The sequence below is a fragment of the Hevea brasiliensis genome, chromosome 14, assembly GCF_030052815.1.
Source record: "Hevea brasiliensis isolate MT/VB/25A 57/8 chromosome 14, ASM3005281v1, whole genome shotgun sequence".
NCBI lineage: Eukaryota > Viridiplantae > Streptophyta > Magnoliopsida > Malpighiales > Euphorbiaceae > Hevea > Hevea brasiliensis.
Genome location: NC_079506.1, coordinates 66,324,974 through 66,340,320, shown reverse-complemented (window position 1 = coordinate 66,340,320; position 15,347 = coordinate 66,324,974). Strand labels below are relative to the sequence as shown.

General features: G+C 31.4%; 1 pseudogene; it reads right to left on the bottom strand.

The window, feature by feature from the left end:
• Nucleotides 1-8,097: 8,097 nt before the first annotated feature.
• On the bottom strand, nt 8,098-13,478 carry LOC110667309 (uncharacterized; annotated as a pseudogene).
• Nucleotides 13,479-15,347: the final 1,869 nt, after the last annotated feature.

Below are 15,347 nucleotides of genomic sequence, written 5' to 3'. Positions count from 1 at the left end.
GTAAAAAGTTTTAAGTGATGGGAGGTTTTAGAGCATACCACCAGCCTCAGTAGAGTTTATGAATCACTCACTAAGAAAGACAATTCCTAAATATTATTGTTTAAGACTAAGAATATAACTTGAAATCAAATGATACACAATAAAATGTCTTCCTCTTCCATGTCCACATCCTCTGCCATTCTCTCCATTGTAAATAAAGGATAATTTGCTAAAGTCAACATCAAATGTACCATCCACAAGGTTTCATCAGCGAGCACCAAACAGAAAAAGTTGGCACTTAATATCCAACTCCAATTCTAGAAACTAAGGCACACGAGTTTGGGTTCAATCATATGTAATTGTACCATCACCTATGGCCATGCCTTTCACCGAAATTTCTACATCCTCTGGGTGCAGGAAGGAGGGGAGTAGCTAGTCAAGTTTTCGAGATCCTTTCACATTCATTTCTGTTTATAGGGTCCTTGCAATGCAAGCTTTAATGTCACAACTTCTCCAATGGCTTGCGCATTCTGTCACACCTTACCCCTTTGTAAGGCATAATATGATTCCATAGTATACCTAATGAATTACTGACTTTGTCTACCGATAACCCATTAAATACACTACAAAGGATTTTAAAATAATTTTTTTACTTTTTGAAAGTGGTGAGCTTTTATAGCAGGTATTAGAAATATTTAATTGAGTTTTAAAAACTAGTTAAAATTTTTATCCATTTTTATTTTTACGTAAATTTTGGAAAAATTTCAGCAGAGTGTCGTTTATATTTGGGAAAAACAGTTCTTCAAACACCTGTAAAAACACTTCCAATAATTCATTTCATCAAACTCACTACTACCACAACAAACTTCAACAAATTTCTCCCAACTCCATAATTCAAAACAATTCTTAATTCAATTGTCTTCAAAATAATACTAAATAATTTCATTCATATTTTATTAAAGTAAAATCAATTTACATTCATTAACCCAAAATTTACATGAGAAAATCCAAACTAATATTATTACAGAATCTATACAACTACTCAGGATCAGTTTATACATGTACATACGGTTACATACACAAATATAAACATTACAATCAGGGTATAAAATTATACCCGATAAAACCTCAGGGATGTAGCTCCAAGATCCTCAGCAGCTCACTCTGCTGCTCCTCTAGTCTCTATATCTGCAATAGCAATAACAACCATTGCTGAGTACTATGACTCAGTGGTGCACAATATACTAAAATAACATTTTATGCATAATTCAAATCACATTTATTCAAATATGGTACTGAACATGAAAAACAGATACAAAACATAATTTATAAATTTTTAGTCAAAACAGTCTCATTTCGAAAGTCTCAAAACAGGTTTCATAAAAACACACAGTTATATCATGCCATTCAGAACAATATTCATCGTAATAGCCGGAGGCTTATGAGAAATCACAAGGCTAGCTAGCTCAAACAATGGGTACCCATTCAATTTCTTCCTCTACTGGCACACATCTCAACACTTCAGCTAGAGAGGGAATCAAAATTTAAAACTAATTCCTCCCACTAGTCATGCTAGTGAGGCATTCAAATACATGGTCATAACACTGTAGTTTCAAAACTGTCTTAGCAATTTACTAAACATTTATTGCCATTTCAAACACATACAGCAAACTTTCAATAATTTAAGTCAAAAACATAATACACATTTCAATCATCATTTTGCAATATAAGTAATTCACAATTCATTTCATGCACTTTGCAAAGGAATTTTAAAGAATATTTATGTTGTACACAAACCTCGTGCGAGTCGCCTCTAAGCCTTGAGTCGACGCCTCGGGTTATTTTTTGGTATTCATTTCAACTGAAACACACAATTTTACAGTATTTCAGTATCACAATTTATCATAAATTCAAAAATAATTTTAAATCTATTTATATCTAGCTTAAATATGCTTAACTTGACGTTCTTTAAAATTTGCACTTCGTGGTTACTATCCATGATACTATTTAAATCAATTTGTTGATTTTCTCATGCTTAATAGGTATGAGAATTTTAATTTCACTCACATACCACATTTTGGTTACCTAATTTGTTGTTTTTGGTTGTTTCCTCAAATTTTAAGTCTCTTAGGTGAAATTTTCAAATTTCAGATTTGGTGCCCTGTTTTGCACTGTTTCATTGGCTAAGTTGCTATTGAAATTTGGCTAAGTTTTCTTCATAGAAGTTGTTCCTTATTGTCTTAACTTTATTTTCCTTTTTGAATCACTTCATTTGAAGTTTTTTAGCCCAAGTTATAGCCATTTGAACATGGCTGGCCAGATTTAGTGTTACCTAGAATTCTGGGCATTTTCTGGATTTTGGCAATTTTTATATACTGATTGCCAGTGAGTTTTTGGACAGGTTATGGTCAAAATTGGAGTTTGTTTTCTACATGAAAGCTGTAGGGCTATGTCTCAACTTTCTATTGGTATAAAATTCAGATCATTTGGACCTTCCTAGACTAAGTTATGGTCATTTACGTAACTACTGTTCATTTGGTCATTTTGTACAGGTCAATTTGCCCAATTTCAGATTTGGCCTAATTGTTCACTAAGTTATGGTCACTTTCTGGGCATAATTCCTAAATGAAAAATGTGTCATTTTGTATCTAGTTTCATTTCCTATTGGCTTCACACCAATTGGATTGGTAAATTTTCAGTTTTGGTCCCTGAAAGAGACCTAGGTCAAGCTGCCTGCATACTGACCCTAACCTATCCGAATTGAAACTTAGTTCTAACAATTCAAACACACCACAAATGGTCACAATTGACCATTTCTCAACTCAAATAAAGTCAACTACATCAATTGGCTAATTCTCAACTTTTTCTCTCATTTTTCAAATTGCTCAAAACCCTAATTACATAGAGTTCAAATCTAATGCATTCAAAACATATATCCATACTTCACATACACAACTAAACCTAAAACAACCATTCAAACACCTTAAAATCATTCATTTCAAACCCTAATTAAGGCTAGCCGAAATTCTAATTAATCCCCTAACAATTGTTTTGTTTTGATTTTTAAGTTAATTTCTAGTTTAATTGAGCTACAAACATAGCAAATAAACTAATATTTTCAAATTCAATTACTTACCTCCACTTGAATTTCAATTTTTCAATTTCACTCCTTGTTTCTTCTTTCTTTCTTCTTCAAATGCTTTCTCAAGTTGGTCTAACAAGTTTTAATGGGAAAATTTGGGGACAAAGTGAGGTTTAATGGGGGTTTGCAAGCTTAAACTCAAGCTTCCATGGAGGTTTTCAATGGAGGAGAGAGAGAGAGTGAGGGTGGCCGGCTGGTTTAGTGAGGAAGATGAGAGTGATTTTCTTTTTTTTTTTATGTCATTTATATCTTTAATTAACTATTTGACTTAGTCCAAATTTGTAGGAAAAATTAAATTAATTTTGACATCATAATTGATGTCATCACATGATGTAATAATTTCATTTTCCTTACTTTTTTTTTCTTTTGCATTTATTTTTCCACTAGTTCTTTAATTTAATTCTTGATCCTGAAATTTTTTTCTCTTATTTTATTGAACAGTTAGGTCAGGAGTCAGCTCTAGGGGTGAATTGACCAAATTGCCCCTCGCTAGTTCGATCCGGTTTGTAAGTAATTCAATATTTCTTTCGGATCTCTGACCTAATTATTTGACCTGCTTAACAACTCTTTTTCGTGATTTTCTTTTTTCCACTGTGTTCGTAATAGTCCTAAGGACCGCGGTGTCACATTTTCTAGTTCGAAATTTGAGTTTAGATTGACCTCGTAGTCATTTCCCGAGAAGGCTACCCATCACTGTGACTCCCAGCTCATTTAACTTTTTATGCTTTGTTTTTCTTCTTTATACTTAACTATTTGGCAATTACTAATTATTTGTATTCAAGGCTTATTTAGGATTCTTAAATGTGGTTTTAATTCTCTTAATTATCCGGACTGACACCAATCACCGGAATAGTAAAATGTACCAGGCTATGCAAATAAGGGTGTTACACATTCCTTGAGCCTGACACACAAATCAAGGATCATGCAGCAACCAGGCATAACTGATTCCATGAAATTTGATGTTGTGCCGGCTCCAAATATTAAAAAATCTCCTATAACATAATCTCATGGGTCAAACCAACTTGAATAAACTGAGTTTGTGTGTGTGTGTGTATGCGCGCGCGTTCCATGTATAAAGGGACCAGTGCATGTGGGTAAGCAGGATTCAGTTCAAATAAAATATCGACCAAATCAATTTAATTTGAAATTCGATTCAGTATAGGTTCTTGATTTTAAGAAACTCAATCTGTTCCGTTAGGCTCAGTTTTCTAAGGCAAAAATAATAGAACCAAGTCATACCAAACTGAAATTGACCTCAAATTAGAGTTAAAATAGGAAATATAACAAATTAATTTTGAAATGATTTCCCAAAAAAAAAAAGCTCAAGATGAAACCTATAAATTGATAAATCAAACTGAATTGGTTAGGGTCATTTTGATTTAGTCTGCCAGAAATTTTAGTTTGTTCAATTCGGTTTAGTGTACTAAAAATTTTAGTTTATTCAGTGTTTTAGTTTTCCATATTGAACTGAATTGAACTGACCAATGCTCACTCTTACCAGTGAGGTTGTGCTACTTCTTGACCATTTACTTTTCGATAGCAAGTAGCTAAACCAAGTAGAATAGGCAAATTTGAGTTTGGTCCATCAACAACATGCCAAAGCTCAAGCTTAAGCCAAGTTTCAAGCCTAGCTTGATTTCAGATTGCAAAATTTTACCAAGCTAAAATTCTCATTTGACAAAAAGTTAGCAGATTAAACTCATTTAGAAATCAAACCAAACAAAACAAATTGTCCATAGAAATAAATATTAAAAGACCATGTTCAGTTCGAGGAGTAAAAACAATGTTCTCTTTAAATTAATTAGAAATCAAACACTTGACAAATCGTTTCATGCTACTACTATTTGATTGATTACCTATCACAATCTCATATTACCATGTAGTTTACACTCCCAATGGTCCTCTACCATTTCATACTACCACTAGTTCATTTAACACTAATCAAGGTTGTGCAATTTATGTGAAAGCATCAAAAGACCAACATCACTAAAATTTAAAGATGCTCCTTTCATGATCACAATTTCCTTAACAAAATCATGTCTAGAATGAGGGCTTAAAGTCCTTGGACTTTATTTTTCTCCAAATTTCAGGAATCAAAAATCAAGAATGTGAAATCTTATAACTTCAATTTTCAGATATTCCTTAATCTCTAAGACAAATGATGTGAAGAGAGGCAATATCAAGAGATTTACAATTTTTAAATATTGACGTGGAATTGGTCTCAAACAGAACAGAGCTGAATGGTAAAAAAGTATCCATATACCAAGCCTCAACTAATTTGGGATTAAGGTTTAGTTGTTAGTATTCTTGTTCCCTCATCTCTCATGCAATCCAATTTCTTATTATTCAGACAAATTTTACAACAAATTGATGAAAAGAATATATGAGTTTGTGAAATCCCTTATCTCACCTCAATGAAAAATACTTAAGATTTGGGATTCCAAACCCTTGTTAATTATGAAAATTCACCAATCCTCCTCTTAGTTTGGCTTATGACCAAAAAAAAAAAAAAAAAAAAAAAACACAAATGATTTCAAAATCCATCAACTCTTTAAACTCCTTTAGCTGAGATCTCTCATACCAAACATGACACTTCTTATGCATTCTTGACAAGCATTGAACTTTAACCCCCTAATAATAAATAAGGACACAGTGACAAGAAATCCTATTTTAACCTCTCCATATAGCTAACCCGAACTAATTTGGGATTAAGGCTTAGTTGTGTTGTTGTTGGGCTTTCCACATGCTTTTCAATCCATAGTCCCTGTAACTCTGATACATCTATAAAGACCCGTAACCATGATGCAAGAAATTGTTGAAAATGTCAATTCTATTTTTAGATCCATGTGGAAGATAGGAAAATGGGCTAAAGATACTTTGAGGAAGGAAGTTTAATATTTTGGAAGAGTTAGCAAGGCATGTATAAGATTACCCCAATTTTAAAAATAGTAAAAAACTTTAATCTTTGGGTTGAAAGCCACAAACTAATAATCCCATCATATGACTAAGTTCACAAACTTGCAAACCAAATCAAACCATCAAGAGCTAAAGTTGAGTCATCAAATAAGTTAAGCTTAAACACACTTCATCTTAGAACAAGTGAGTTGAACCTACTAAGCAAACAGTGCAGCCTATTGTGTGACACACTAGTTGCATTTTCTAATCTAACAATTCTAGGATTAAGAATGAAAGCATTCATACCTGGTGAAAAGAACATAGAGAAGTCCTTAACACTTGTAAACATATAGCAAAATGCTAATAGATAACAAGTTTTTATGTCATTTCAACTGAATTCATTAATCAAAATGTCATAAGTGTAAAAAAAAAAAAAAAAAAAAAAAATAGCAGCAGCAACAACAACATAGGTTGCACGTGAACAAAGTGCTCATTGTTCATTTGGAATTTTTTGAAATCGAAGGCCAGGGAGTGTGGATTAATAAACAAGTAGGTCCCCATGCTGAACTAAGCTTGAAACTAGGCTTTCCATTTTGGTTTTGTTTGCAACACTAATATGTCCTTTAATTTTCTTATACATTGATGATGTAGGACTTATTTCCACAAACCATATATCTTAGCACTCCCCTCCAACCGCCACACCCCCCACCCACCCCCCGAGTGCAAAAAAAAAAAAAAAAAAAGTGTAACGGGATTTGGCTTAGACCTCACAAGCCTAGTTGTCACTCGGCATTACATGTGGTGGTCCATCTAACCTGGATCTGGCTCCTCTTAGCCCTGCCTTCAAGGTCTAGCTCACTGGGTAAATAGGAAAAAGAAACAAAAGAAGAAAAAAGAGAGAATTGGAAGAGAGAATAGTATTGAAATTGATTAAGTTCTTCAGTTGGTTATTCTTATTCCCACATTATAAGCTGTTATTTATATAGATTCTCTCTAACAAACTAATTGTTCTTGCCCTTTTCCTGTTATCTAACTAACTCAGTATATCTCAACTACAATCTTGATATCTTATGATCATCCTTGCACAATTGTAGTTGCAACTCAGTGCATCCCTATTACTTTTCTTATTATATCTTCTTCTTGTATATGTAACAGTTAGCCTATGGATCCACCTAAGTTCTGTTTAGTTAGTTTAGCACATGGGTCTAGCTCACTATGGTTCAGCCTACCAATCTTTCAAGTCTTGAATCTACGACCGTTGGCTCTCACAACTCTAATACCATGTTGAAATCAAGGGCCATGGAGTGCGGATTAATAAACATGCAGGTCTCAGCTTGAAACTAAGCTCTCTATCACCAAAATGGCCTAAGCCATTTTGGTTTAATTTGCCAACACTTATAAGCCCTTTAATTTTCTTGTACACAACCCAAGTTGTTACTACAAACCATATATTCCAACAAATTCATTACTTTTGCATACACAAATTTATACATATTACGTAAATATGTAGACATAAATCAAAAGCTCTCTAAAAGCTCCCATCAGCTAAATGCCCAAAAATGGATAATATTCCAACTTTTAGCTTTTCATGGAAATATGAACTAAAAGTTCCTTGTTAACTGTTGTTTTTCAAATCAAATAGTATCTTACCAAACACTTTGGTTAAGGGTTAGTGGGTGAAATGCTAATTAGTGAACCAATACTATGAACTTTTAAATGTTGTTCAAAGAAATATAGACATTAATAATTGCCAGCAATGATGTGAATGTAGACAGGAAAGCAGTCACACAGGAAAAAGAATTAATTTTCTTTTCTCTATTAGTTCTTACACCAAGAAGAATGAGAGTTAACAGTTACATTGTCCTATTAATTGGATTACTGAGATAAATAATAAATAGAGGCAAAGACCAATTTCATGTGAATGTTTTCATTTTATGATCACTCCCTAAGATTATTCTCAAGTTAAGTTTACCAGCAAGGCAGCATCAGCCACAAGATGTCAAGTTATAAAAATAAAATTCACAAGGAAGGTAATACAAAATGTGCACCTCAACAACTTAGAGCTGTGCTTTTATCCTGTCCTAGTTTGATGGATCTGGAATAGACAAAGCAAAACTTTCTTCACTTTTATTGCCTTCAAAGGCTGTACTTATTGTTCCAGAACAAAGGTAAGATAATGACTGCACCCATGAAACTAATGTTGGCTTTCGTGTAACATCATCAAATTCAGCAACCTAATTATATAACTCATTGAGGACAACATTCTGGCCATCCTTAGGTAACTGGATGATCAACTGTGTCGACAACTTCATTTTTGTTTGATAATACCTGGAAAACAAACAAATGCTAATATAGTTCATATCCAAAGAGGAGTATGTTATGGTATAGCCTTGCCTCATAAATTTATTCCTAAATTTATGTGTTTCAGCCATCCTTAAAAATTGTAATGTTTGGTACAAACCCAAGCATGCATTCACATTGAGCATCCTAAAATTTTATATTGATTTTGAGTGGCACACAAATCAATTCTAATCAAGTTATACTATAAAACCAACTTTCAATTAGAGGCTAGAAAACCCAACTCAACTGTGCCTTAATCCCAAGCTAGATGGAGTTGACCATGTGGATACAATTCCTCCATTCCTCCCCATTTTGGGCTACATCTCTAGAAATCTAGGGCCACTAAGTCCGTTTTCACTACTTCTAATATATCACTATGGAGACAAAAAAATGAAATAAAATGGAAAGTTTAACAAAGAAGTACTTATTTGTATATCAACTAACGAAATAAGCCGTAATAACAACTCCAAGATTTTCTTACAAGGTTCTGAGTCTCCCTGCCAGTTTTTCCACATATTAGTATCCTTAGTGGAAACATCACTGCAGAGAATGTTCGCCTTTTCAAGAAGATTGTGGATACAATAAAATATGGCTGGACTTCTAGTAAAAAGATTTCAAACCAATGTTGCAACTCCCGAAGCCATACCATTAAAAGAAGTAATACCAAGATATCCCTGCATTCATACAAAAGCACAAAGTCAGCACCTATACTTAAATGATAATGTGCTAAATTCAATAAATATTGCTTGTAGTCGCGTAGATACTGCTAAAGATCTCTGTAGGTAATAGAAAGCTAGTTGCTCCTTCAATAATGCTCTTTCATTCTCATTAGAATACTTCCCTGAAGGTATAAATGCCACAAATATAGAATGGGAGGCTTGAGCTACTTTTCTAGTTGGATGTCCCATATATCTGATTACACTTATAATAAAGAACCAAAATCCACAAATACCATATAAGAAATGAGCTTCTCAGTAAACCTAATTAATTGTTTAAAAAGAATATTAGGATATAGGAACATAGTTGGAGCTACCACCCTATTAAATGTTGGACCAGGCAATCGTTCAATACATGTTGGAATAACCCAGAAGTAAAACAAAATACAGGCGGTTTGCACTTAATCATTGAACCATCTGTATTCCACTTTCTTCAGTAATTCTTGAAGGAGCGAAAGCATGAAAATTATTAGATTAAAACATTGAATTCAAAAATTTTTTTTAGGGTCTCATGCATCATGCAACATTTATTATGTGCCTAGTTGATTTCAATGTTCAATTGCATATTAAAACACTTTTAATATGTATTAGGATCTACATTTTCCATTTTATATTTTTGAATTAACAAATTAATTCTTTAGAACCCTAGATTAAAAGAATAATATGTGCACTAACCTTTTCATGCACTGTAGATGTAACTGGTACCTTTGTGAAGCACCTAGGACCCCAAGAGTTGTCCCTCTAACTTGTCCACACCAAGATCACTAATGGACAGCCCCTAAACCAGGTTCTCAAGCCTTGCCAACCAATTAGAAATTAGGGATTTGCCTTTAGAGAGGTTGTAGATGTATACAGGACACTAGAAACAATTTCTAGCAATTTTAATTCAAAGGAACTTAGATCATTCTCTTTGAATTGATGAGAGAAGATGAAGAGAGGATAGAGAGCTATGGGTGGCGGCACACTTGAGAGAAAATAAGAAGAGTGACTGATTTTTATTTTCTCATAACATCAATTTATATAATTAGGTCATCACTTAAAACCCTTGCCACATATCATCATCTGATTGCATCTTAATTTTAATTGACCTAATCACATAAAGCCAAGTGTCAAAGCTAAACTTAATCTTGACTTTGATCATCTTGCATGATAAGAAGACAAATGACAATCCATGATGCCATGTGTCACCATCTCATGGTGCCACATGTCACCCTATGAAATAACCAAATTATCCTTGTATTGTAATTTTGAGTTCTCAACCCAAAATAATTATTTCTCCTTTTCTAATCAATTTATATCAAATATAAATTAATTAATTAATCTCTATTAATTAATTTCTCATAATTAAATTCATATTTAAACACTTTAAATATAAATTTAACTTATATTATACATCCAATAACCTATATTTGGTTTTAAGTCATGCTAGGGACTTTGCAATCTAATCGCAAACCAAACCTATTTAATTAATCAATTAAACTCTTTAACTAATTAATTAAATCACATTTAACTTAGTGATTACTTGTGTATGTGTGTGACTCACTAAGCTCATCACTAATTGGCAATGAGATATGATATCAACTCTTAATATCATCAGAACTTTTTCTTACCATAAATAATTTTCTCTAAATCATTTTAGGCACCTCATAGACCATGGTTAACACCTAGCATAGCATGCCATGGCCACCCAATCAGTAATAAGGAATACCTTAAATGAACCTATAATCATATGTTACCATGCACTAGAATCTCTCTGTTATAAAATCCCAATTAGAGTTGGAGTCATGGTTTATGTCAAACCCCATTTGCTATGAATATTATGTTATCTTTTAATTCCAGTTCTTGATTAAAAAGATTTTCTCATTAGAAACTCTTTTTTGATTAAATCTGTCTGCCTTGGCCAGGAACTTGAAACATCAAGAACAATTAAATGAACATAGGATTTTACCTCTATTTACTTAGGGTAATAGATTCCATCTTGATCAACACCTATCTCCATATATAACTGGTAGGAGCCAACACATGCTTATATACCCATACACAGTACAAGTATGAAAGTAGTATCAAACTCAAACCACTTATATATAAGATAACTATGCTATCTCAGGTTTAAAGATTATATGCACTGATATGATTTATGACAATGCATTGACAAGAGTAAACTCCATGTGCTTGTCATAAGTGTCACTGGTTCGGCCTACTTATCATGCATAAGTGCCTATCATGTTTGTTATATGGCATGAGACTCACCATTCCATCTTATTTACATCTCATATAAATAACTTGGGAACAAACATTATTACAATCTTTCTGGATAAATCATGTCTTTATTGTGAAGTATCCTCGATTGTGAACCAATTTATGATACTTTGTATTAGAAATACTGTCACTCATATTCTTAACAACTTAAAAAAAGAATTTCTAACAAAATATCAATGGATCTTTTCTATTACACAGAAATATATTATGTAAATGGAAAAGTGAAATTGCGTTTTTTTTTATTAATAAAACATGTACAAGATACATACTAAATGATATGTTCTAGGCATACTACTAACAGTTCTACAATATAACATTTGAAATTTTATGAACAAGCAGCAATTCCACAATAATAAAACACAAGAACCAACTTATTATGTGGCCTAACACAACACTTGTGGAATGAAATGACAAAATACACCAGGATACCTTGAGGATTTGTCAAATCAGTACAAATGGGCATAGATTCTACAAATGAGCTACATGTAGTCTCATTCTCCTGTACACTCACAACCATGCTTCGTATTGTTTCCACATAATCTGGCAAACGCATTTGGCGAAAACACTCTACACATGAGAATGAAACTAGAATTGAAATGGATGTCGCCATCGGAGCTTCAGTGGAGAATTTTGGATTTAGCTTATGCTTAGTAACAGCCAATGCAAAAACTACAACCATAAGAGAAGCAGACTCAACAATTTTCTCAATATCCCCAAGTAACTAATCCTCTTTGCCGCAAAGAACCAAGGCCACCTGTCGATGCCCCAAGTTTAGATCTTGGCAGAAATGCCATATCATATTTTCCACTCACTTTGTTCTTTTCATCTATAGAGACATATTGATTGCAGAAAAACACCATTTATGGCCCCTGCTTCCTTAAAAGGAACACTATCCAGATGTTCTTTTACCTCATCAGGATTCAATTTAGAAGAACTGCCATGTGCTAACTCAAGAATTCTTGTATATAAACGCTGCAAGGGAAATAGTTCCACTAGCAATGCTGAAGCAAGGGATATAAGCATAGGAGCTCAAGAAGACACTGATCCACATTGAGCCAAAGCTAATGAAATGTATTGTAGCAAAAAGCTAGTTTTGCAATCATTTCCTATACCAGAAAAGCCTCCTGTGCTAGTAATCAAATCCTACACCACAAATTCTATTCGATTTTCTGCAGAAATCCTTAATCACAAAATAATCTGTAGCTCATGGCCACTTGATATTGATCTATTCAAAGCTCTTAGAGCACCAACTGTGGCTATGACTAGAGCAAAAGGAACATATTTTGGATTTAGAGTCTCTAAAATCTCTTCACAGAACTTTTGCAATTTCTCATTAAAATGTGATTTGATGAACCCAAACATAATCCAATCAAACAAATGCAAAATCATGAGCCCAAGAGAAACATTACCTTGTGGCCCATCGTCCTTCCCCCAAATTCCCAATGGTGCATCCAAAATCCTAATGTAATAAGCATTCATAGAAGAACATAAAGCATATCTAATCCCCGCAAGAACATTTGGAATAAGTTCATGAAATGAGCTAATAAGCTTGTACTTTTTATCCAACAGTTTACAAAGCAACTCTAAGCAAACTGTCTTAGAGGATTCTGATGCAGAAGGTATAAAGGCAAAAGCATCCAAAAGGAGAACGCCTTCAGCAAATAACTCAAGGCTTTTCGTAGCACCAAAGTTGCTATCTAAAACCTTAATTAATACCTTTACCGCTGAATCAACAAGTATTGAAGAGGGTCTGAAGGATTTCCTAACCCAGATATAAAAAAGCCTTAGCAACAAAGGATGTGCTTCAACAAGAAGTAAGAGATTCTGAGATGATAAAATGGAAAGGAGAAGCTTGGCTTGGGAGTCAACAACATGAAGGGAAGTTTGAGAGTGCAAAAGGATTTTGAGAGCTTGAAGATGATTGGGTAGGAGTGATTGATGTTAAAGAGAGTCTCTGAGCTCAGACCATGCTTGAATGATGGCCTGAGCAGACGAAGAAGAAGAGTAGCTTGTGGTGATACTGGTACTGCTAGAAGTACTTCCACTATTGGTCGTCAACCATTCTTCAAGGAAAAGGGTATTATTGTACAAGAAAAGCAATTGCTTTTGTTAAGATATGCAGCCTAAAAAAACCATATTTCCATCATTTTCTATCAAAATCTATCAATCTATTACATACCCAATTGGCTTTTGTTTAATTGTTACTTATAATCAGAAATTAAGCAACCCAATGGTAGGGAATTGAATGAAATTTGGAAGGAGGAGGAAGAAATAAGAATACCATACTTGATAAGAAGAACGAGCAATTCTAGTCAAAGTGAAGTTGATGCGGTTGGGAAACGGAATAGATAGGGGTGGGCTAGTTTGAGTTTAGTGCAGTTTTCTTTGAAAAGAAAAAGAAAAAGTTTAGGGCAGACGGTTTGGATGATCTTAAAAAAAAAAAAAAAGAAAGACAATTTGGATGATTTTTAAATTTATTTTTTTATTTAAATTATTTATACTTAATAATTAAATAAATCAACCTATATATATTAATTTATTTGTAAAAATTAAAATAGATGAAATTAATTTTATTTTGTATATTAAAAAATCTATATTATAACATAAATGAAATTTAGCAGAAACAACAATATTGATATAAAATTTAAAATAGTGTAGTATATTTTCAACTTACTGTAGTTTCAATCGATTTTTATTTTTTAAAATAAAAATTAAATTAGATTCTTAATTTAATTAAATCCAAAAAACTGTATAATTATTAAAATCATAATTTTATATTTTTAATTAAATTAATTTATTTTAATTAATCGGTAAAATTGTCTCTATTTTGCTTCAATTTAGTAAAATACTTTCAATATTTTGTATCAATTTTGTATCAGTTACATAGAAAATTTAAAATAAAATATAATTTTCTTTAATTGAAAGTTTAAATATAATATTTTTTTTTGGAGAAATAAAATAATTATTCAAAATCTAAAATTTATAATATTAAGAAATTGAAGAGAAAAGATAAAGTAATATTATATTATTCTCTCCTTCTAAAAATATAAGGTCATTTTTCTATTTCATCTGTCATTGTAAGCCACTTTCTTTTTTCGAATAGCAATTTATTTATTTGTTAACTAAAACCTTTTTATTTAATATTTATTAAAAAAATAAAATTCAATAATTTCAAAAATAATTTAATAAAATGAATTATTTAATTTTTAATTAAATAATATAAGTAAAAGATATATTAAAAAAAGACTAAATAAAATTTATTATTTTAAACTGTATTAATTACACTAGTCATTTTATTTGTGTGTTAGATAATTTATTTATTATTTTATTTTTATAATATAATTTATTATGTATTTTTTATATTTTTATTTTTATAATAATATTATAAAGTTTTATTATGATAAAATTTTTAATTAATTATAATTTTATTTAAATTGTTGATAAATAAATAAGTTATTATTTTTTAAATTAGTTGACATATTCATATATCAATAAAATATAAACAAAATAGAAAAAAAATGTCATGAAAATTTTTGAAATACTATTACTAAAATTTTTAGATTTTAAATATAGTTTATTAGAAAATAATTTATCATTTTTAATCTAATCAAAATTTTAATTAAATTTTTGAGCTTTTGTACGTCACAGATATTATTTTTTTTATAGGTAATTGTATGTAAATCACTATGATTTTGTTATTATTGTCAATACTAAATAAAACTAATATCCTTACAAATTTAATATATTTATATATGCTAAAATAGATTAATTTTTATTTTTTTTTATATTTAATATTGATGCATCCTATAATATTTATGATAATTATTATCATTTTTACATAAAAAAAATATATTTTACACATAATTATATGAAATTTTAATTTTTAAAGTCAATTTAATTTAAATGTAGACTAATTTTAATTTGTTAATATCCTCATATCCATGCACATATTTTTTATTTTTAATTTATTAATAATCTTAAATAGTTTTTTAATTTTGACCAAAAAGTTATAAAAA